This window comes from Primulina eburnea, chromosome 11 (genome assembly GCF_022965805.1).
Source record: "Primulina eburnea isolate SZY01 chromosome 11, ASM2296580v1, whole genome shotgun sequence".
Classification (NCBI taxonomy): Eukaryota; Viridiplantae; Streptophyta; class Magnoliopsida; order Lamiales; family Gesneriaceae; genus Primulina; species Primulina eburnea.
In genome coordinates, this window is record NC_133111.1 from 9,753,295 (window position 1) to 9,776,808 (window position 23,514).

Consider the following 23,514-nt stretch of genomic DNA (forward strand, 5'->3'; position numbering starts at 1 on the left):
GACGTGATTATCCCCAATAACATTAATTAGAAGGAAAGAAATGCTGACTAATTAAAGCTGGTAACCGTAGAAATTATCTTTTCTTACTAATGACATTAAATTCAGAATTACTTAATTGGTATTCAAAGTGAATATTAATGCCAAAATTGGTTGTTAATTTTGTCATTTATTTTATAATACAATACCATAAGTCCATACTTGTGCACATCTAATTGTCGTGGAGAAAGGCCCAAAAGTTGGAAATTCTAGTTTTTTTTTTTACATAAAAACATTAAATCTAGGCCAGAGGAGAAGTTAATTTGAAATAAAAAGAATAATAAAGAAAGTTATAAACAAAAAAGTTAAAACATGTTAAGCACATGATAGGATGGATTATCAAGATTTGTCCATGCATGTATAAGACCCACTTTTTTTTTTTTAAATTGTATGTGTCGCAAGATCTTATCCACTTTTTTTTTTTTTTTTAAATTGTATGTGTGGTAAGATCTTACTCGTCGAAATAAAGTTAGGGTAACGCCCACAGTAGTATCTCATCTATCATATAATGCAGATAGAAGAAGATGTTGGCTTTAAGGCCTTTAACAAATGAACTATATATTGCACCCCAGAGCGTTGCTGAGGAAAGTTTTTCCGGGATTCTTTCAGTCGATCTCCGTATGAGGGGGGAAATCATACGACAGGGTTGAGAATCCGGCTTCATCGAAAACTTTATTAACTTCCTGGAAAACGATAGCGTTTCCTTCCGGCGTAAGGTGTAAGCCAGTCACTGTAAAAAAAGAGCAGGTATTACTTCTACAATGGTTTGATCATGATGGTTTATAAATTCATTGAATGGCCAACGTCAGGAGATCATCATTGTGAGTGCACCAACCCAACACATGAGCATCTTGGTCGAAATAAAGCGCACGTAGTTAATATCAAGTGATCGTCGAGATGCTCAATGTTACATAATTACAATACATTATAAATTTTTTGATAAGGAACTTGATTCAGCAAGAGATTCAAGAAACATAAGTAATAGTTGAGCCAATTCAAGCTATTCAAAAAACTTCAAGCCTTCTTGACGTGACTGGGCGTCAAATACAACAATTGAATATTCAAGTCCTCGTGTAGTTAGATAGGTAGTCGCGCTTGAGGTCAGCACTACTAGAGCTCAACTTTAAGTGAGTTATGTTCGTGCTCAACTTTACTAGTATGTGTCCTAGTATCAGACTAGTATTATACAGGCCTCAGATGAACAAACAAACCTTGAGAATTTTTTCTGCCAACCCTCGGTTTCCTGCATCTTGGACCATAAATTAATTGATGGGATACCGAGTTCTTTGGCTAAACCAACACATTGTTCAGCATATGCTCCGGTCACTTCATTCGTCCTATCAGGCGTGTTTGACGCCTTATCAACATACTGAGACCTGATCAAGTTATAGAACATAAATTTTCATGCCAACCACACAGCCAAGATATCCTCAGATACAAATCAGCATTACTCCTTTTCAAAATAAAATCAAGAAAAGGGCCTTTTTTTTTGCTAAAAGCTCGAGTAAGTCATCTGAGTTTGAGGTGTTAGAGATTTTCTCAAAAATCATGTTTTCACGTATATATAAACATGATATAATATGCGGAAGCTTAAATCGAGTGTTACCTCCGGCCATTGAAAATTTGTTGAAGCTTTCTGATTTCTTTTCGATTGAAGCCTTCTAAACACTTCAACACTCCTTTAGATGGTGTATTTTCTGTATGAGATTGTGTGTTTAGGGACCTCAATGCCTTCGGTATTTATATGCACACTCATACCATCACCGAGTGTTTTGGGAGCTCGAGATTCAAACCAAATTTGTATATGCATCTTAATTTTCAAAATTTGAGGCTGGCGTGTACAAAATTTTCAACAATTGTTGGCAATGACCGTCGTCATTTTCAACACGTTTATTTTACGGGTCACAATTTTCTTACATTCTCCCACTTGACCTGTATATCTCATTTATCATAGGAGAAATTAAAATACATGAATCATGGCAATAGGTCATCTAAAAACGATTATTATCTTTAATGTATCACAATGTATTATATATCTCAAATAACTTAATGAATAAACCCTATGTTTATTCGAGGTCCAACTTTATTGATATTTTTCATGATAACTGAATATGTACATAACTGAATATGAAAAATATCATAACTTAATGAGTTTCATTAATTTTGTTTTTACAACAAAATTTTATAAAAGAACCAAGTCCCATTCTTTCTGTATGATCCTTAAATTTCAATGGTGGCATGCCTTTAGTCAAAGGATCTGCAATCATCAATTCAGTGCTAATGTGCTTGATAACCATGGTTTTATCTTCAACACGTTCTCGTATGGCTAAATACTTAATGTCGATATGCTTGCTTCGACTACCACTTTTGTTATTTTTAGATATAAAAACAGCAGCTGATTTGTCACAATATATTCTTAATGGCCTAGATATAGAATTCATAATTCTAAGCCCTGAAATGAAACTCTTCAACCATACACTATGTGAGGTTGCCTCAAAACAAGCTACGAACTCAGCTTCCAAAGTGGAAGTAGCAGTCAATGTCTGCTTTGCACTTCTCCGAGATACAGCTCCACCAGCTAGCATGAAAATATATCCTGAAGTGGATTTTCTTGAGTCAATGCAGCCAGCGTAGTCTGGATCAGAGTAGCCAATTACTTCCAAATTTTCAGTTCGTCTGAACATAAGCATATAATCTTTGGTCCCTTGAAGGTACCTCATGAGTTTCTTTGCAGCTTTCCAGTGATCTAAACCTGGATTACTCTTATATCTTCCCAACATCCCAACAATAAATGCAATGTCAGGTCTAGTGCAAACCTGAGCATACATTAAGCTTCTGACAGCATAAGCATAAGGAATGTTTTTCAATTTTTCCCGCTCTAGATCATTCTTTGGGCATTGGCTCAAATTGAATTTATCGCCTTTCACAACGGGAGCTATACTTGGTGAACAATCTTTCATCCGATATCTCTCTAAAACTTTGTTGATATAGGTTTCTTGAGACAGACCTATTATACCTCGAATTCGGTCTCTATGTATCTTAATGCCAATGACATAAGATGCATCGCCCATATCCTTCATATCAAAGTTTTTAGAGAGGAATTGTTTCACCTCGTATAACAGACCCTTATCATTGGTTGCAAGTAATATATCATCCACATATAGAATAATGAAACAAATCTTGCTCCCACTGACCTTCTGGTATATACATTGATCTATGGGGTTCTCAACGAATACGAATGAAGAGATAACATCATGAAATTTTAAATACCATTGACGGGAAGCTTGTTTCAATCCATATATAGATTTCTTAAGCTTACAAACCAATTTCTCACCATTACTAGAGAAGAATCCTTCAGGTTGTTTCATATAAACTTCTTCCTCTAGTTCTCCATTGAGAAAAGCTGTTTTCACATCCATTTGTTGTAAATCTAAGTCAAAATGTGCAACTAATGCTAGAATGATACGAAGAGAATCTTTCTTAGATACAGGAGAAAACGTCTCCTTGTAGTCGATTCCTTCCTGCTGAGTGAATCCTTTAGCAACAAGTCTTGTTTTATACCTTTCAGTGTTGCCTAATGAGTCTTTCTTTGTTTTGAAGACACATTTACATCCAATGGCTTTTACACCATCAGGCAACTGAACAAGTTCCCAGACTCCATTAACTCCCATAAAATTCATCTCTTCTTTCATAGCATTAAACCATAGTTTTGACTCATTACAACTCATGGCTTGTGAAAACGTTTCAGGATCATTTTCGGCTCCGATGTTAAAATCCGATTCTTGTAAATACACAACATAATCACTAGATATTGCTGATCTCCTTATTCTAGTAGATCTCCTAAGGTTGTTTGGTTGATCAACAATTTCTTGTTGTTCTTCATTGACAACTGGATCTACTGGATTTTCATCAGCAATTTGTGGAACTTCAGTAACTGGTTGTCTAACACCCATTTGGTCTTGAGGGGTGTGAATAACGACCAATCTGTCATTTGAATAAGAGGGTTGTGCATTAATGTGATCGTTCTCAAAAATTATGTCATTTGAATGATCACTCCCACTAATCAAATCATCCTCAAGAAATTTTGCATTTCTTGATTCCACAATTCTAGTGTTGTGAGATGGACAATAGAAACTGTACCTTTTGGATTTTTCGGCATACCCAATGAAATATCCACTTATAGTTCTTGGGTCCAGTTTCTTTTCATGTGGGTTGTAAACTCTTATTTCTGAAGGACAACCCCAAACTCGTATATGTTGTAAACTCGGTTTCCAACCTTTAAATAACTCAAATGGCGTCTTTGGGACAGCCTTAGTTGGAACTCTGTTTAATATATACACAGCTGTCTTAAGAGCTTCAGTGCACAAGGATTTAGGAAGTTTTGAGCTACTTAACATGCTCCTCACCATGTCCAATAATGTTCGGTTTCTCCTCTCAGCTACACCATTTTGGTCCGGAGAACCAGGCATAGTATATTGGGCAACAATCCCATGTTCTTGGAGAAACTTCGCAAACGGACCAGGTGCTTGTCCATTCTCAGTGTATCTACCATAATATTATCCACCTCTATCAGTTCTCACGATCTTAATATGTTTTCCACATTGCTTCTCCGCTTCAGCCTTAAAAACCTTAAAGGCTTCTAGTGCTTCGTTTTTGTTATGAAGCATGTAGATATACATGTATCGTGAGTAATCATCAATAAAAGAGATTAAGTATTTCGGACTTTGCATGTCCATATCTGGACAACAAATATCTGAATGTATGATTTCTAATATTTCTGTACTTCTCTTGGCACCTTTTTTAGACTTATTGGTCTGCTTTCCCTTAATGCAGTCCACACAAGTCTCAAAATCAGTAAAATCTAAAGTACTAAGTACTTCATCATTTACTAATCTTTTAATTCTCTCTATGAAGATATGTCCCAATCTCCTGTGCCACAATATAGAGGAATCTTCATTTATAACACATCTTTTAATACCTCCCTGAACATGCATAGTGGTGTTATTATTTTGTAAAGAAATAGAGAAAAGACCATCAACCATTGTACCATTTCCAATAAGATTTGATTTATATCCAAAAACTGAAATGAATAACCAAAAGGTACAAGTTTTGATACTGAAATTAAATTCCTAGAAAAACTAGGAACATAAAAGGTCTTTTCCAATTTTAAAATATAACCACTATTCAACATTAGGCAACAAGTCCCAACAGCCTCCACATGCGAAGACATCTTGTTTCCTGAATAGATGCTTCGCTTATTTTCTATTGGCTTCCTTAGGTTTTGCATACCCTGCAAGGTATTTGTAACATGGATTGTAGAACCAGAATCAATCCACCATGTGTTATAAATCATATTAACCATATTAGATTCATAACAGACAAATGAAGTAAGAATACTTTTCTTTTCAAGCCAGTTCTTAAATTTATTGCAATCCTTCTTAATGTGTCCCGTCTTTTTACAGAAGAAACACTTGGATTCTTTCTTGATGTCAGGTTGGGGTGGAATTATTCCTTTCCCTTTTCCCTTGACTTTGGCTTGCTTTTTATACTTTTCTTGTGTGGTCATAAAGACATTATCACTTGTTTCCATCAACAGCCTTCCTTCCTCTTGAACACACATGGTCATTAATTCATTAATTGATCATTTATCCTTATGTGTGTTGTAGGAAATTTTGAAGGGTCCATATTGTTGTGGAAGAGTGCATAAAATGTAGTGCACAAGAAAAGTTTCAGACATTTCCACTTCAAGTGTCTTTAGTCGAGCCGCTATGTCCCGCATTTTCATTATGTGCTCTCACACACCTCTCACACTAGCGAGCCTTAATGAAGAGAATTTCATAATTAGGGTGCTTGCAAGTGCCTTATCTGAAGGCTGAAATTGTTCGTGAATAGCCTTCAGTAATTCTTTGACATTATTATGCTGATCGACAGAACCACGCATACCAGCAGAGATTTTGGTCTTTATGAACATTACGCAGAGTCGATTAGATCGCTCCCATTTTTCAAAAAGATCAACATCATCCGGAATGATGTTTTCAGTAATAGCAGATGGTTCGTCTTTCCATATAGCATAATCAATATCCATCCACCTTAATTGAAGAAGAATTCATTCTTTCCATATTTTATAGTTGTCGCCCTTTAGTTCGGGAATGTCACATTTCATATCAGAAAAAATCACAGGTTGCATAACTGCACAAAATATCATATGCTTAAAATTTTGAGACAATATCATGTTTTACCAATGTAATTCATGTTTAAAAAATCTAGTGACATAAAATTTGCATGTGGGCTAAAATTTTAATTCAATAAGATTTTTCTGGAACTCTATGATAAAACTATCAAAATGTATTTTCTTTAACTCCTCTGGGTAAATTAAGAAAAATATAATTTGATATTTTAAACTAATTAGTTATATAAATATAATAAAAATCTGTTGGAAACTTAATTACGGTGCTTTGACAAAAGACTTACCAACTGAACTAAGCAACTGAACTGATCATCAACTGAACACGTTAGCTGCTGAACTAAGTTAACTGATCGATACAACTGAAGCTCATTCTCGTCAACTGATTTGTTACCAGCTGATCTCTCAGCAGTACACGTCATCAGTTGAAAGCGACAACAGACAAAATAGTACATATACCTGCAACTAGTAGTGGAACGCCGCATTGCAGAATGAACAATGTACGACTGTCAGAATATATCGATGTGGCAATCAACGGTTAGAATATTCAAACGTTCTTTAATGTTACCGTTGAGAGGAGAGCCTATAAATAGTCGAAGGCAGCAACTGAAGAAACAACCCGACTTTCAGTTATCTCATTCTACTTGCTGTTACGCTGGAAAAATATTTACTCACAATCAGAAATCAAAGCTCACGCTTATCAGTCATATCAGTAGTATTCAAGACTACATTTTCGAGCTTATATAGCACTTTGTAATCTTTGATAGATTTTCTAAGTGGTGCTAAGATCAGTTACGATCTATAAAAGTGTTGTATACTAAGAGTTTCAGTTTTGGCAAAGTGATAAGTCCAAACTGAAGTGGGTCAGTACTGTGTCGTGTATTTGATCAAAGTCTTTTAGTGGATATCCTATCCTCGTGATAGAAGGGGTGACGTAGGAGTTATTCAAGTCACCGAACATCCAGTAACATATTGTGTCATTATTTCAGTTTTCATTTTCAGTTAGATACTCTATCTTTCAGTCAGTTTATTTTCCGCAACTGTTTTATTCAGTTTAACTGATTGTTATTGACCAACGGGATATCTAGTTTCAGTTTGTAACAAAACTGAACTCATATTGTCGAAGAATATTTAAATACGAGCAGTGTTTATTCAACCCCCCTTTCTAAACACTCTTTATTCGATTAACCAATCCTTTCAAGTGTTATCAGAGCAGTTATATCTCGTCTCAGAATATCTATACTCAAACTGTTCATTATGTCTTTATTCAACAAGATTCCTATGTTCTCTAGAGAAGACTTCGATGATTGGAAGATCGGGATGCAGGCTCGCTTAGCTGCACAAGATGATGATATGTGGTACGTTATAACTGACGGACCTATGAAGATTTTGAAAGCTAATACAGCTGTTGCCATTACTGATGGGGCACCTCATCGTATAGAAAAGCCCAGAGATGAGTGGACTACTGAGGACAAGAGGAAAGCAAATCTCGACAATGTATCAAAGGACATATTGTATAAAACACTGGACAAAGTAACGTTCAGCAAAATCAAGATGTGCAAGACAGCCAAAGAGATTTGGGAGAAGTTAATTCAGCTTTGCGAAGGGAATGAACAAACCAAAGAAAACAAACTTTCTGTTGTTGTTCAGAAGTTTGATAATATCAAAATGAAAGTTGGTGAAACGATGCATGATTATGATGAAAGAACCAGCTACATCATCAATGAACTAAATGCACTTGGAAAAGTGTACTCAAACAAAGAAGTTGCATTGAAGATAATCAGAGGTCTTCCCAAGGAGTGGGACGTGAAGACCATGGCAATGAGGGAATCCAATGATCTGAATAAAGTTGAGCTTCATGATCTGTTTGCTGATTTGAAAGCATACGAGTTTGAATTACAAACTCGAGAAGGAGAACCATCTACTCTAGCAGCTACTACTGCCTTAACTGCTGTAAGAACAGAACTAACTGGTTCAGTTGAGAAAGCTGCTGATCAACTAAGCAATGATTCCATGTCATTGTTCATTAAAAAATTTGGAAGATTCATGAGGAAGAATCAAGGGAATTTTCAGAAGCACTATCAAAGAAACAATTCCAGAGAAGAGTCAAATGCATGCTACAACTGTGGCAAACCAGGTCATTATATTGCTGACTGTCCCAAACCTAAGAAGGACAGTCAAGTTTCAACTGAAATAAAGAAGAAAGTGTATGAGCACAAGAGGAGATCTAAGGACGACAAGAAGCCTTACAGAAAGAAACATGAAGTACTATTAGCTGAAGATAGCAAAGCCAAATGGGCAAACACGGACAGCGAGGAATTAGAACCAGAAACTTCATGCAGTTCAAGTGACAATGAAGAAGAAGTAAAATGTCTGATAGCTGCTGATACAGAACTAGAGTCCAGCAGTCAAAGGTATTTGATTTTAGTTCAACTGAGTTTACCAGAGAAGAACTTATTTCAACATTGCATGACATGGTTAATGAGTATCAAAAGCTTGCTTTATCGTTTGAAAAAGCCAGAGCGAAGCAAAATGATCCCAAAGACGATAAAACAAAAACTGATGAATCAGTTGTTATGTTGAGTCTAAAAAAGGAAATTGCTGAGCTCAGAAATGAAAGAAGCAGGGATCAATTAATGATTCAAAAGTTGTTGCTTGAAAATTCAAAGCACACTGAGCTTATTCGGGCTTGGAACAAATCGTCTGATGCTTTAACTGATATACAGAATTCTCAGAGATCAGTTACTGATAAAACTGGTTTAGGATTCTGTAGTAAAGATGATTCGTCTTCCAAAGATACTCAGCCAAAACTGAATATAAACAAAGGGAAATACATTTACTTTGTAAAATCAGTTATGGTACAAGAACAAGCTGAGCCGAGTAAACTGATTGAACAGCCAACTCAAAGTATGAACAAGGGCAAAAGATGTGGAATTGGTTATAGCACAAAAGTTGTGACTGACTCTCGAAGTCAGCAACCAAAAATTTTCAGCAAAAATTACTCAAATGGCTACTCAAATTACTACAACAGTAAGCCAGTTCAAAAAAGATACTGGTTGAACAATTAGTTGAAAAAGAGCAAATCACATGTTGTATCTCCTACACACCATACACCAAGCACACACAAACAGGGAAAGAACAACTGGAATACAGCAACTGGACGGTCAGTCAGACTGATCCAAGTCTGGATTCCCAAATGACTAATCAACTTTGAACCCAAATAGAAAAAGGGTACCAGAATCTTATATTGTGTGTGATTGCAGGTAACAGGTACAAGCATTGAATCTATATGGTACTTGGATAGTGGATGTTCACGCCACATGACAGGAGATTCAAATTTATTATCTCAACTGGTCAAATACACTGGACCAAACATCAGTTTTGGAGATAATTCTAAAGGTAAAACTGTGGGTAAGGGTAAGCTTATCCATGGTAACTTCACCATTAATGATGTATTATTAGTTGCGAATCTTAAGTATAATCTGATCATTATCAGTCAATTATGCGATAATGGATTCTCAGTTCAGTTTGACAAACATTCCTGTTCAGTCAAAAACTCAACTGAAGAGATCATCCTAACTGGCAAAAGGTGTGGAAACACTTACAAAGTCAGTTGGAATGATCAACCTTATGCACCAGTATGTTTTATTGCTTCAAAATCTTTTAAAAACTGGTTGTGGCAAAAGAGATTAAACCACCTGAATTTCAAGTCTATTGCATATTTGAGTAACCATGATCTTGTTACTGGACTGCCCAAAATGGATTTTATCAAATACAAAATTTGCTCAGCATGTCAGTTTGGTAAACAAATCAAATCTTATTTTAAGAACAAGGGTCGTAAATCTTCTTCCCGATGCTTTGAGCTGTTACATATGGATCTATTTGGTCCAATACCAGTCATGAGCTTAGGGGGAATGAAATACACCTTGGTGGTTGTAGATGATTTTTCAAGATTCACTTGGGTTATATTTCTCAAGTCCAAAGACCAAACTGCTGCTCAACTAATTAAGCTTTTCAAAAGATTGTTAAATGAAAAATCAGTTGGAATTGACAGAATCAGATCCGATCGAGGAACTGAATTTGTCGATCAAATTCTTTCAAATTATTTAGAGAATACCGGAATCAAGCATGAGCTCTCAGCAGCTAGAACTCCTCAGCAAAATGATGTAGCTGAAAGGAGAAACCGGACCCTCAAAAAGGCTGCTAGAACAATGCTTGCTGATTCCAGTATCTCTCAAAGGTTTTGGGCAGAGGCAGTGAACACTGCGTGTTACACTCAAAACAGATCAATGATTAATAAGAATCATATGAAAACACCTTATGAGATCTGGCATGGAAGAAAAAGTGTGGTTTCCTACTTTAAAATATTCGGCTGCAGATGTTTTATACTTGTCAATGGTAAAACTCATTTAAAAGCCTTTGATGCTAAATCTGCAGAGGGAATATTTCTTGGTTATTCTTCAGTAAGTAAAGCTTATAGAGTCTTCAACAAAAATACTTTGAACGTTGAGGAATCTATTCGTGTTGTGTTTGATGAATCTGCACTAACTGTTAAGCCAACTGATACAATTGAGCTAGCTGATAGATTTATAGATATAACTTGGATGATGATGATGATGAAGAAGACGTCCATATCAATCAAAGCAACCTCCAAACACCTGAACCGGAAGTATTGGATCAACCAGAAGAACCAGAAGCTGTTCCCAATTATCAGTTAATAGAGCAATCAAATGACATTCAGTTACCAACTGAAACTGCTCCAACTGAGACTGAAAATGTTCAGTTACCCACATAAACAATTGCTGATTCAGAAGCAATAAATGCTGAACTCGGATGGAAGAAATCACATCCTCCAGAAATGGTAATATGTAATCCATCTGATCCAGTAAGAACCAGAAATCATATGCTCAATCTATTTATTCATTCAGCCTTTGTAACTCAATTGAACCAAAGAAAACTGATGAAGCTCTTGCTGATCCTAACTGGATAAATGCAATGCAAGAGGAGCTAAATCAGTTTGTTCATAACAATGTCTGGAACTTAGTTCCAAGACCAATTTCAAAAACTGTTATAGGTAAAAAAATGGGTGTACAGGAACAAACTGAATGAAGATGGTTCAGTTGTGCGTAACAAAGCAAAGCTAGTAGCACAAGGCTATAGGCAGGAAGAAGGAATTGATTATGATGAGACATATGCACCAGTTGCAAGACTGGAGGCAATCAGAATATTCCTCGCCTATGCTTCATTCAAAAACTTCAAAGTCTATCAAATGGATGTAAAGAGTGCATTTCTGAATGGCCAGTTGCAGGAAGAAGTCTACGTTGAACAACCTCCAAGTTTTATCAATCATCACCTTCTTGATCATGTATATCATTTGAACAAAGCCTTATATGGTCTTCAACAAGCTCCAAGAGCTTGGTACGAAACTCTTTCAAAATTTCTAACTGATCACGATTTCTTGGTTGGATCAGTTGATAAGACCTTGTTCAAATTTTCTAAGAATGATCATATTCTACTCGTTCAAATTTATGTTGATGACATTATTTTTGGGTCAACTAACCACAAATTATGCGAGAAGTTTGATAAGTTAATGCAGGATAAGTTCGAAATGAGCATGATGGGTGAACTGACATTCTTCCTTGGTTTACAAGTGAAGCAACTGGATTCAGGAACTTTTATCAGTCAAACCAAATACACTAAGGAATTGCTGAAGAAATTTGGCATGAAATCATGTTCAGCTGCAAGCACTCCCATGAGCTCATCAGTTAAATTAGACACTGATCAAGGGGGAATATCAGTTGAGACGACACTTTTCAGAGGTTTAATAGGTTCATTACTGTACCTAACTGCTAGTCGTCCTGATATTGTATTTGTTGCATGCATGTGTGCTAGATTTCAAGCAAACCCTATGCAATCACATTTTACAGCTGCCAAGCGTATTTTAAAATATCTTAAGGTCACACAAAATGTTGGGTTATGGTATTCTAAAAATCATCTTTCAATTTAGTTGGATATTCAGATGCAGATTATGCAGGATGTAAGCTTGATAGAAAAAGTACTAGTGGATCATGTCAGTTTCTAGGGGACAGACTGATATCATGGTTCAGCAAGAAGCAAACATCCATAGCAACTTCCACAACTGAAGCAGAATATCTTGCTGCTGGAAGCTGCTGTGCACAACTGCTCTGGATTCAGCAACAACTGAGAGATTATGGAATTGATGCTAAAGAATCGCCCATATTCTGTGATAATACAAGCACGATTGCTATCACCTATAACCCAGTTCTTCACTCCCGGACTAAGCACATAGATGTCAGACATCACTTCATCAGAGATCATGCTTTAAAGAAGAACATCAGACTGGAATACGTCTCAACTGAGCAGCAAGCAGCTGATATCTTCACCAAACCATTGGCTGAGACTAAGTTTTCTCATTTTCGCAATATACTTGGATTAATTGATTTATCCTAATCAGCTGTTTTTGTTGTCTTGGTTCTTAATTCATCTTTCAATTTTACTGTCATTTACTGACTCTTCAGTTAATTGCTTATTTATATGACTCTCAACTGATGTCAGTTAATCTTCTATCAGTTAGTGTTTCATCAGTTCATTAGTTCATCTGTTATTAAAACTAATTACTTGCAGGAAAAAGAAACATCAAAGTTACACCAAAATAAACATTTCATTCAACGATAAATATTCGCTTGGATTACATTCTCATATTTTTCCTCTACATCGTCTATCCACATTCTCAACCAAACTGATAGAGCTGAGGAAGACGTCTTACAAAAGCTATGAGAATAAGCTATGCGATTGAGAATCTCCAGTTCCTTCTGAAGCATCAGCTGATGAATATGACCATCTTTAAAGACGTCCACCCAAACAGCGATATTCAAGCGCTCCCGCACTTCTGTCAACTGTTCCACCAGTCTGGGAGTGGTAGCCTCTCCGGAGTTATACAGGAACTCAAGCTCCTGTAATTTTTCCCAGTAGGAAAACTGGTGTAGAAGACTTCATTTTCAATAGCCGCCTTCCTAGCTTCCAGAGAAAATGGAGAACCACTCGAGCCACTCGCATCTGCCATTTTTTATGTTTTCTCCTTGTTCCACCAATTTGACTGAAACTAACAACGTCACTTCTATTTATAGCAGACTTTCAAGGAAGCTGAAGGGTCGTCAACGTGTCATCAGCATATAATATCTCTGATATTTATTTTTCGCTTTAATTATTTTATGCATTTATTTAGGGGGAATATTGGTTCTAAGAGGTTAACTGAGAAGACAATTGATTAGTCAGCTCTCAACTGAAAGGACACAGTAACAACTGATCGTTCAGTTGAGCTTCTCACTAATCTTCTCATATAAGTTAACTAATTAAACCTATTATATTCAAAATCAAGCGACGTGACTGTCTTTCAAGCATTAAATGCTATTTTTCAGTAAATGATTAGTGTCAACGTGAACACCTTTGAAACCGTTCAAATACACACGCAATTGACACACGTAGTTAAAATTTTCTTGGACTGACACGTGTCCAAAAATTCGAACAGTCACTTACAAAAGGATTTTACCCGCTCCATTTCAGTTTCTCTTTACGCTTATCCACAATCTTTTGAGATCAAGAACGAATTTCACCCTTCACTTTTCTTTTCAGGAATTCATTCAGTTCTCAATGGCAACTCAAATTCCCGCTTATATGCTAAATGCTATGGCTATCAATTTTGGGTCAATACTATCCTTCGGGGATGATGATGTCATGAAAGTTTTTCAAAAACTTGAGACTGCTGGATTACGAACGTTCTTGGGAAAATCATCTCAAGAAATCTACCCAAAAAAACTTCAGGATTTCTACTCCACCGGTATGGTCGACTCTGATGGCAACATAATTTCTACTGTCAATAATCAGTCTCTGACCATCTCTGAAGACTCCTTTGGAGAAATTTTCTCTCTACCCTCTGATGGATTGGCACAACTCTCGGACGTTAAAGCCTCTGATATTGAAGAGATGCAAACCGCACTCTCTGCTGATGGACGGAAGATCAAAGTCTCTGATCCAAAGAAAGAACTGAAGTATGAAGTTCAGTTACTTGCTGATGTTGTAGCCAAAGGGCTTTTGGCAATTACTTTGGAGAAATTTCAAGCCATTTATGTTATTATGGCTGATCGTCCTCTTAACTGGAAGCATCTTATATTTAATATTCTGAAGAATATGTTCTTGTCTTCCTAACAGTCAAAGGGTTTTGCTATGCAACTCAGTTATCTGCTGAAAATGAGAGGGCTAGTGGCTGATGACTCAGAAAGATCATCAAAGTTTAAAGTTTTTAATGCGAAGAACACTATGCCACTGAGGACCAAACTGGACATCTCTCCTGCTCAGTTTGTCAAGATCAAACAGGAGATTGGGACTGGTAAAGTGGCCCCAAAATCAGTAAAGAAGGCCAAAACTTTGGCTCAACTGAAGGTAGCCAAGAGGAAATTAATTTTGAGTGCATCTGATTCAGAGAAAACTCCATCTCCACAGTTTGCCAAGAAACCAAGAACCCAAAGGGTTAAATCAACAACTGCCGATGTATCCATTCCTACTTATACGATTATTTCTTCGGATGCTCAACAACCAATAGAAGCAGTCCCTTTGAAATTCATTCCACCAAAAGCTTCAAATGGTGCCAAAAAGGAATCAGTTAGGACCAAAGCGCCTCTGATTCAGATCACTCGCCCTGCTAGTGTTGCACCTGCTCGACCCAAAGCGATAAAATTTATAGAGGTGGTGGAATCAACTAGAACAAGATTGGAAATCCCTCACATTCTGAGTACTGATAAAGTCAAGGGTAAGCTGATTGAAGAGCCCAGACCTTCCAATGCCATTCAGACACACATTGACCTGGTTTGGGCAAAGGTTAATAGTTATGCAGCTTCAAAAATTCAGTCCTATGATGCTTGGACAGCTTTTCGCACACCAGTTTTTTCCAAGCAACTGAAGAAGAAATCACAGCTGAACACCTTCATCAAATTGGAAGCATTTGTTCTCAGAACGGTGAAAGCTGCAACAATTGATCAGGCTATGGAAAGAAAAACTTATTTGTTTGATCAGATGAGAGCAAAGAAGTTAGCACAAATTCTTAATAAGCTGAAGGATAACTACATTCCAACAAATCCTACTGCGTTTGCTGATCAAGCAGTAATTACTCAGCTTGATACCGATTTGCTTGGGTTACAATCTCAGATAAAATTTTGGGAAATGGATCAGGAGTTGGTTCTTCATCAAAGAGATTCAGAAAATGATGAAGAGGATTCAGTTGAAAAACCATCCTCAGAACAGGATTTGGTTCCAACTGACAAGTCAGTTCAGGATATGCCTCAACCAACTCCTGCTGAACAGCAACTGTACACTAAAGCCGAGCTTTCCTTTGAAAACATTGAGGAAATTATCCAAGCAGTGGTGCAGGATACTAAATTGAGTGAACCTATGTCTAATCCAGTTGATCACTCTGCTGATCAAATCCATCCAGAGGTCACCATCTCTTCAGAAGAACCAGTTCAGCAAGATCTATTTGCTGACCAAGCTATTTCAACTGATGTGCCGATTGATTCTCAAGTTCATTCTTTAGAGGCACCAGTTTTGGTTTCATCACCATCTGCCATTCATCAAGCCAGTTCTTCTGCCGATCAGAATCCACCCTCATCGTCTCCAGTTCATGGAGAAATCATTGTAACTGATGTTCCAGTTCAGAATGTTGCTGCTACAGTCTCGACTAACCAAGCCTTAGTCATTTCTGAACACACAATAAGAGAACCAGGAACCTCTCATCAGTCTCCTCCTCCATCTTCATCAGATTTTGATCTTATTTTTGAAGAAGTTCAGAATATGCACAACAGTATGCAACAAATGATTACTGCCATATCAAAGATTCATAACACTCAGCTGTCACACACTCTGAAGTTGGACCATTCTCATCAGTTCAACTTAGAAAAACTGAACGCCATACAAACAGTTGTTACCTCTCTGACATTCGCAGTTGAAGATATACAGAAAAACAGAGGGATACTTTCAAGTATCACTGCCACTCAAGACTCTATCAACAAACGAGTCGACAGTGTGGAATCACTTGTTTCAAGAAAAATCGACTTGCTTCAAGTCGCAATGTGTAGTGACCCGTTCCAGAATCACCTACTAATCAAGAACTAAGCATGCAACTTAACTTAATTAATAACAATCAGAGATAATAGCGCAAAAGGTCAACAAATGATAGTTATACAACCCCATCGAAAATCCATAACAACTCAGAATGAAAAGAAAGAATACGGTACAACCATATCGAATCAAAGAGTAAATAACTCCACCGGCTACTCAACGTCCTCCTCCTCCTCCTGAGCCATCCAACCTGAGGCCTGCCCCGTAGAAATGGGGTGTCCAAGATAAACAAAACCGAGGACGTGAGCGATAAGAACGCCCAGTACAAAAGCATGAGTATACAAACCTATATGAAATGCACATGCTATGATATGATACCAGGGTAGTCAAGAAACAGGAATCACAAAAGATCTCAAAATGCTCAGTCTAGAGGCGCCAAGTGGATAGTGCCGCGCGGTCCTACCTCTGGGTCACTGCATCCACTGCAAGAACAGACGTGGACCTAAAATGTCCCGGATCACCGAAGCCCTCCCGACCCGTCGGCCACTGTGTACTCTCGGTGTCCATGCGTCCACAAGACAAGACAGGGCTGAGCGGCCCCACAAGATATATAGCTTATCTCGGAAGAGATACAGCTCAACAGTAAAGGCTATCTCGAAGGAGATACGGCTCAACATGAAATGCAACATGCAGTAATAAACGTGACATAATAGCATGCATCATATGACATATATCAATGCACCACATAATCATGCAACACATATAAGAATGTATACTCAACCAGGATATCTCGGATAGTACTTTCGTACCTCTATCACAGCAATCCTAATCCACTGGAATAACCAGACAACAGGTCTAGTCCAAGCCTATGCATCAAGTGAAAACCATCACTAAAACTTATCTACCAGACTTAACTAGATAATCCTGAGATAATACCGATACAATTCCAAACCTTCGTCCGTCGCTAGCCCACTGATGCCGCTAGCTCCCAACTAGAGCACAGCTCCGCTACAAGACCAGCAGCTCCCCGCTAGTGCCCGAACCTCGGAAAAAGACTAGAATCTCACAGAAACGACTGAAATGCTATGGAACTCTCTGAATTGGCGAGTCACAAATGAAGCCTCGCGCCTCTATTTATAGCCAATGTTCGGACGATCCGAACCATTTCGGAAGCTCCGATCCGGCACACTTCGGACGGTCCGAACTCTGATCGGACGATCCGATCCTTGCATGACTTCCACGAGTACAGCCACCTGTCTCGGACGATCCGAACCCCAATCGGATGATCCGAACCCCAATCGGATGATCCGAACCTTACCACGTGTCCAGAACCCTTCCACGTGTCCAGCCACCTGTCTCGGACGGTCCGACACTGGCTCGGACGATCCGAACTCATCGGACGATCCGAACTCATCGGACGATCCGAACTTGTTCGGTCCTTCCGATCCCACCGAAAATATAATTAATCCGATAATTAACTCAAATTAGGAATCGGGTTACTACATTCTCCCCCCCTTAAAAGATTTCGTCCTCGAAATCAAGTTTATAGGATGAACAAAACTGAAATAACAACATTGTTATTACATCTCAATTGTTGCCAAACACAACTGATAATTGGATTACAACGGAAAACATGCTTACATCCATAGTACAACTACAGTACAACTCAAAAGAGCTCTGGATGCTCCGAACGCATACGACTCTCTAGCTCCCAAGTGGCTTCTTCAGTGCCTCTACGCTGCCACTGAACTAAGACAAGAGGAATGATCTTATTCCGCAACACCTTATCTTTGCGATCGAGAATCTGAACTGGTCGCTCCACGTAAGACAAATCCGATTCAAGTTGAACTTCAGATGGATGTAAAATATGTGATTCATCTGCCACATATCGTCGCAAAAGGGATACGTGAAACACGTCATGAATCCCAGACAGATACGGAGGTAATGCTAATCTGTAAGCCAAATCTCCCACACATTCCAGAATCTCAAAAGGACCAATAAATCTCGGAGATAGCTTACCCTTGAGACCAAATCTCAAAATCCTGCGAAAAGGCGAAACTCGGAGAAACACTTTCTCACCTGGCTGAAAATAAAGAGGTCGCCGCTTGGTGTTCGCATAACTAGCCTGTCGATCCTGAGCGATCTTAATCCGTTTCTTGATTACTGCAACTTTATCAATAGCCTGCTGGACTAACTCCGGTCCCTCAACATGTCGTTCCCCAACTTCGTCCCAGAATAATGGAGTACGACAACGTCGCCCATACAACGCCTCAAATGGTGCCATACCAATACTACGATGGTAGCTGTTGTTGTACGCGAACTCAATCAAAGGCAAATGATCCTGCCAAGCGGATCCGAAATCCATAACACAAGCTCGCAACATATCCTCAAGCGTACGGATAGTCCTCTCTGACTGACCGTCAGTCTCCGGATGATAAGCAGTACTCAGACTCAGTGAAGTGCCCAATGCTGACTGGAAACTACCCCAAAATCGTGAGGTAAAACGAGGATCCCTGTCACTAACAATACTGACTGGCACTCCATGCAAACGTACAATCTCTTGAATGTACAAGCGAGCCATCCGATCGAAAGTGAAGTCACGGTTATAAGGCAGAAAATGAGCAGACTTGGTGAGTCGATCCACCACTACCCAAATAGCATCACTATTCCTCGAAGACAATGGCAAGTGAGTAATGAAATCCATCGTGATATGCTCCCACTTCCATTCAGGAATAGGTAGATTCAACAATAATCCTCCAGGTCGACGGTGCTCTGCCTTAACCTGCTGACAAACAAGACACTTGGAAACAAACTGATAAACACTGCGCTTCATCCCTTTCCACCAAAATCGTGTCCTCAAGTCTTTATACATCTTATTGCTTCCTGGATGGACACTCAACTTGCTTCGATGAGCCTGAGACAAGATCTCTTCCTTCAAATTATCATCCTCTGGTACTACAACCCGATTAGACAAACATAGAAGACCATTAGACTGATAATGGAAACCGCTAACTCCACCCGCTAACCGAGCTAATCTCTGAGTCTTCAGATCAGACATCTGAGCATCTCGAATCCGAGCGAACAAAACTGGCTCAGATAAAATGGTAGCAACACGAATGCTCTCCATACCTTTCCGATGTTTGAAGTTAAATCCCAACGAACAACAATCCTGAATAGTACTAATCATAGCACTGGTCTGAAGTGCAGAGGCTCTCACCTTACGACTAAGAGCATCGGCTGTGAGATTCGCAGAACCTGGATGGTATTTGATCTCGCAGTCATAATCTTTCAGTAGATCCATCCAACGACGTTGTCTCATGTTCAACTCAGCCTGAGTGAACAGATACTTCAGACTCTTGTGATCAGTAAAGATTTCAAACTTAACCCCGTACAAGTAATGACGCCAGATCTTCAGTGCGAACACTATAGCTGCCAACTCTAGATCATGAATAGGGTACTTCTCCTCGTGAGATTTCAGCTGCCTGGAAGCGTAAGCGATCACATGACCATTCTGTGTCAACACACACCCTAAGCCTTGGAAAGAGGCATCGGTGTAAACACTGAAACCATCAGATCCTGACGGTAACGCCAAAACAGGTGCAGAAGTCAGAAGTCGACGAAGCTCTCTGAAACTATCTTCGCACTCAGATGACCACTCAAATGGAACATCCTTCCGAGTAAGTTGCGTCAAAGGTCTAGCTACCTGGGAGAAATTCACGATGAAGCGACGATAATACCCGGCCAGACCTAGAAAACTACGGATCTCGGCCACCGTCGTAGGACGTGACCAATTCAGCACTGCTTCAATCTTGTTGGGATCCACAGAAATTCCTTCCTTGGAAATCACATGACCAAGGAATACTACACGATCAATCCAGAACTCGCACTTACTCAGCTTAGCATACAATTGCTTCTCGCGAAGAATCTGCAACACAATCCTCAAGTGCTGGACATGCTCCTCCACACTGTGAGAATAAATCAAGATATCGTCGATGAAAACCACAACGAACTGATCTAGAAAATCACGAAAGACTCGGTTCATCAGATCCATGAACACCGCTGGCGCATTCGTCAATCCGAATGGCATAACTAGAAACTCGTAATGCCCGTAACGAGTACGAAATGCAGTCTTGGAAATATCATCATCTCTGACTCTCATCTGATGATAACCCGATCGCAAGTCAATCTTGGAGTAAACAGAGGTACCCTGAAGCTGATCGAACAAGTTATCGATACGAGGTAATGGATACTTGTTTTTGATCGTCACACGATTCAGCTGGCGATAATCAATACACAATCGCATCGATCCATCCTTCTTCTTGACAAACAAAACTGGAGCTCCCCAAGGTGAAACACTCGGACGAATATAACCTTTATCAAGAAGATCCTGTAATTGCTGCTTCAATTCTCTCATCTCTGACGGAGCAAGACGATAGGGGGCACGAGAAATCGGTGCAGTCCCTGGCATTAACTCAATGCCAAATTCCACCTCTCTAACCGGAGGAAAACCAGGAATCTCATCTGGAAAAACATCAGGAAATTCACAAACCACTGGAATATCCTCTATACCAACACTACCTGTGGATGTATCAATCGCATAGATGAGGTAGCCTTCCCCGCCCGCCTCTAAAGCACGACAGGCTTTCAGAGCAGATACCACTGGCATCGGAGGTCGCGCTCCCTCACCATAGAAAAACCAACTAGAGCTCTCAGTCGTACGGAACTGAACAAGCTTCTGGTAACCATCCACAGTAGCTCGGTAGGTAGTCAAAATGTCTTTACCCAAAATACAATCAAAGTCTTCCATCTCCAGAATCATAAGATTCGCAGTCAATTCATTACCCTCAAAATCTAAGGGACAACCCATCACTAGACGCTTGGCTAAAACCGAATGACACATCGGGGTAGAAACAGAAAGAATAACGTCTAGAGAAACATACGGTAACTTATGACGCTTAACAAATCGTGCAGAAATGAATGAATGAGATGCTCCGGTATCTATAAGAACAAAAGCAGGAATACCGCATAAACAAAAAGTACCTGCTATGACTCTCTCGGTCTCATCTGCAGCCTGATCCTGGTTCAGCGCAAACACCTGACCTTGGGCACGAGGTCGAAGATTCGAACTACCCACTGCCTGACCCTGCCTCCTCTGCTGAACAGTCGTCTGAGATCCAGAACTGGATCCTGCTCCACCTCGCAACTGAGGACAATTCTTCTTAATATGCCCCATCTCTCCGCACTGATAACATGCTCCTGCGGCTGCTCGGCATTGCTCCGATGGATGGTTCTTCCCACAATGCGCACAAGATTCCTTCTTCTTACCAAAACGAAAAACACCGCTAGATCGAGATCCAGATCCAGAAGAAGACGAACCAGATTTCTTGAACGACTGAGATCGAGGCCTCAAAGTACTCGGAGGTCTAGAAGAAAAAATAGCCCTACCACGCTGGAGACTGATCTCTGCCTGGCGACACCGGTTCACTAACCCATCATAAGAAGTAGGATTATCACAGACAGTGACTCGGTCAAAGATCTCCTGGTTAAGACCCTGGAGAAAATGGTCATACTTGGCCTCAGAACTGCCACTGATATGAGGAGCGAAGGGTAACAACTCGAAGAATTTCTGCTGATACTCATCAACAGACATACTCCCCTGCTTAAGATTCAGGAGCTCAATCGTCTTCGCCTGGCGAAGGGCTGGAGGAAAATACAGCTGCATGAAAGCTGCACGGAAATCGGCCCAAGTCACCCTACCCTGGGACTGGACTATCGGCGCAGAAGTCGATCGCCACCACTTGCGCGCACGGCCCTCGAGAAGAAAGCTAAGGGTCTCTATCTTCTGCTCCTCGGTGCACTGAAATGCACGGAAACAACTCTCCATGCGCTCTAACCAGTCCTCAGCATCATCGGGAGTCTCTCCACCGACTAGAGGCTTAGGCCCCATCTGAATAAAACGATGCAAATCAAAACGCCTAGGACCATCCCGACGATGACGATGCTCACGATGACGCCTATGATCATCCTGGTCGCCCCAACGACCTACACTCCCCTGACTACTCTCATCACCAAAGTGGTCAGCCATCGCTACAAGATAGAATGGGGAAAATGGTAAAATGGTCAACGAAAATCCCAAAACAGAATCTATATCCCAAAATCGTAAGCATGCTCTGATACCATAAATGTAGTGACCCGTTCCAGAATCACCTACTAATCAAGAACTAAGCATGCAACTTAACTTAATTAATAACAATCAGAGATAATAGCGCAAAAGGTCAACAAATGATAGTTATACAACCCCATCGAAAATCCATAACAACTCAGAATGAAAAGAAAGAATACGGTACAACCATATCGAATCAAAGAGTAAATAACTCCACCGGCTACTCAACGTCCTCCTCCTCCTCCTGAGCCATCCAACCTGAGGCCTGCCCCGTAGAAATGGGGTGTCCAAGATAAACAAAACCGAGGACGTGAGCGATAAGAACGCCCAGTACAAAAGCATGAGTATACAAACCTATATGAAATGCACATGCTATGATATGATACCAGGGTAGTCAAGAAACAGGAATCACAAAAGATCTCAAAATGCTCAGTCTAGAGGCGCCAAGTGGATAGTGCCGCGCGGTCCTACCTCTGGGTCACTGCATCCACTGCAAGAACAGACGTGGACCTAAAATGTCCCGGATCACCGAAGCCCTCCCGACCCGTCGGCCACTGTGTACTCTCGGTGTCCATGCGTCCACAAGACAAGACAGGGCTGAGCGGCCCCACAAGATATATAGCTTATCTCGGAAGAGATACAGCTCAACAGTAAAGGCTATCTCGAAGGAGATACGGCTCAACATGAAATGCAACATACAGTAATAAACGTGACATAATAGCATGCATCATATGACATATATCAATGCACCACATAATCATGCAACACATATAAGAATGTATACTCAACCAGGATATCTCGGATAGTACTTTCGTACCTCTATCACAGCAATCCTAATCCACTGGAATAACCAGACAACAGGTCTAGTCCAAGCCTATGCATCAAGTGAAAACCATCACTAAAACTTATCTACCAGACTTAACTAGATAATCCTGAGATAATACTGATACAATTCCAAACCTTCGTCCGTCGCTAGCCCACTGATGCCGCTAGCTCCCAA

At 39.6% G+C, this 23,514-nt stretch overlaps 1 long non-coding RNA gene across 1 annotated transcript in view; it reads right to left on the reverse strand.

Annotated features, from left to right (window-relative positions):
• Nucleotides 1–553: 553 nt before the first annotated feature.
• LOC140804785 (uncharacterized) overlaps nt 554–23,514 on the reverse strand; it is a 29,970-nt gene continuing 7,009 nt past the window's right edge. Inside the window, exons 3-4 of the long non-coding RNA XR_012112201.1 lie at nt 1,248–1,412; nt 554–766 (exon numbers count right to left, since the gene is read on the reverse strand). This is a non-coding gene — a long non-coding RNA (uncharacterized lncRNA). The remainder of the gene's footprint in view (nt 767–1,247; nt 1,413–23,514) is intronic.